This window comes from Wasmannia auropunctata, unplaced genomic scaffold (genome assembly GCF_000956235.1).
Source record: "Wasmannia auropunctata unplaced genomic scaffold, wasmannia.A_1.0 LD336088.1, whole genome shotgun sequence".
Taxonomy (NCBI): domain Eukaryota; kingdom Metazoa; phylum Arthropoda; class Insecta; order Hymenoptera; family Formicidae; genus Wasmannia; species Wasmannia auropunctata.
In genome coordinates, this window is record NW_012026802.1 from 4,000,189 (window position 1) to 4,002,595 (window position 2,407).

Sequence of the window (2,407 nt, forward strand, 5' to 3'; positions counted from 1 at the left end):
TTGATCATTACATATTTTGTCAAGGTCATGACCCTAAGTAACCTTCAGATGGTTTTAGCCGTCGCTCGTTATTCGTTAAAAAGTTATTAACAAAAAAGTAACAAAAAAATAATCCCATTGAGAGGGTTGGGGGGAACAGAAAATACAAGCTTTAATGCTCCTACTTGTTTAGTAGTAAGGCGAATATTTAATAAATATTCAATTCAACATACTTTTTACCTTGCGTAGGGGTCTGTCTAAACTTTTCGGTGCCTATTATTTTTAGTATGTTGCATGTATTTTCCATGACATATATCAAGGACAATAGTAATAACATTGAATACATCGTAATGAATACATCGTGAAATTTTGATGTCTCAATATCTAATAAATTTTCGCCTTATACAGTGTATGAGTCTACAATATACTAAAAATAATAGATATCGAAAAGATTAGACGCCTATAACGCAAGGTAGAAATATTTATTAAATCTTTGCCTTACTAAATAGATGAGTCTACAATATACTAAATGTAATAGATACGGGGCGGAGCCCCTCCTCCCTGCGCCCCCTCCCCGCCTGCGCTCATACTACCTACTGGAGGGGAATTATTTGGAATGTCATCCTTCCTTTTTAATAGTTCTTGAGATACAATAATTAAAAATAACATTTTTATCTTGAATAATTTGTGAAATACAATACATCATAAAGATATACGGATTTTCACTATACCAAAAAAACTACGGGAATGATTCAAACTCTTGGTGTTTATCAATTTAGAGTATGGGAAAACTTTGTGAGAACATTCAGTGATCGCGTTATGTTATTAAATTGTGATATTAATTAACATTTACATTGAGAAATAATATCATTAAATTACAATCTTTAACGCATATACAGCTATCCTCTTCGAGATTTCATAATCTTTTTAAATATGCCTGGTTCAAAAGTACATACACCGAAGAACGGCTCCCACAATTCAAAAATCCAGTAGACTTTTGTTTCTCAGGAAAAGATCAGGACAAGAAATACCACATTGTTCCATATGTAGTGCATCTGCTAAATATGTTGTTCCTGGTGCAAGGAATATTTTTGTATGCGCTATTTCTTTGAAGAATATTATAATTGTGAACATTTTGTTATGTAAGAATCACGTAAGTATTAATTTACAATTAGATTTAAATATTCATAATATGTTTATTGCTGTTTATAAGAATGTGCTTATATTCATACAACACAGAAAACGGCGAAATAGCAGATAATTCATCTTGATATCATAGAAACATTAACATTAATGCAGATGCAGATGCTGCCATATGTAATGACTGTCCTTTATTCGTAACAATTATAATTTATCATAAATTGTTCTATAGAAGGTTATAAGTTCGAAATAAAAAAATACAATTTCATTATTTTATAGAATTCTAATGGAAAATATATGTTTTTATATAAAAGAAAAAGAGTTGAATTTTTGAAAATAATTTTTTTTAAATATTATTTTAGACATAATTTAATAGTCCAGGATAACAATATTTTAAGTATCTTGTATCTCACAAATTATTTAAGGTAAAAATGTTATTTTAAATTACTACATCTCGGAAACTATTAAAAAAGAAGGACGAAATTCCGAATAATTTACTTATTATAAAAAGTGGATTAGGCCTATTGGGAAAGCCACTATAAAAACGCATCAAGTTATCTACCACAAAGTAATGCGGAAGTGACAGCTACAGAAAAAAAATAAAACAATATTTGACTGAAATGTGTGAATGCATAATTAGTTTTACAACAAGTGTCAAGTTCTGATTTTAATAAAATTTTACATACATCCCAAATAGCAGACTAATGTCGAAAGACGACATAGAGACGTCTATGTATGGTCATTTTTTGGTCTATGACGTCGACGACTAATAATGGATGTTTATAAGACGTCATTTTGTAAACCAGTTATAGACGTCACCTTGAAAACGTCTTGATATCGTCTAAATTAAGACTTTTTTATAACTTATAGCATTTTACTTCATTATTGAAATTTAATATTAAATAAATTTAATAATATTAAAATATAAGAAATTTAATAATATTAAAATATAAAACAGTAAATTAAAAATTACAAAATTTGCTATAATTTGATATGCAATGTATGTATATTGAAATATTGACAGCAAAGGAGGGGTGTCAATAAGGCCGTTTTTTGGACCACGTCAGAATCGCTCCAAACTGTGGTATTTTCTTCCTACCGATGTAGCTCACAACCTCCTAGAACCGTTTGCTGTCCGAGCAATTAGAGTCTGAGAACGGGCAACTTGAAATCTAAAAAATCAATGGAGTTTTTCACATGGTGGTAGTGCCGGTCTCATTTCAGCATGTCATTGTTGAGCTTCCATCACCATATTTTCTCAAAACTACTAGAGTATTTGCTGCTTTAA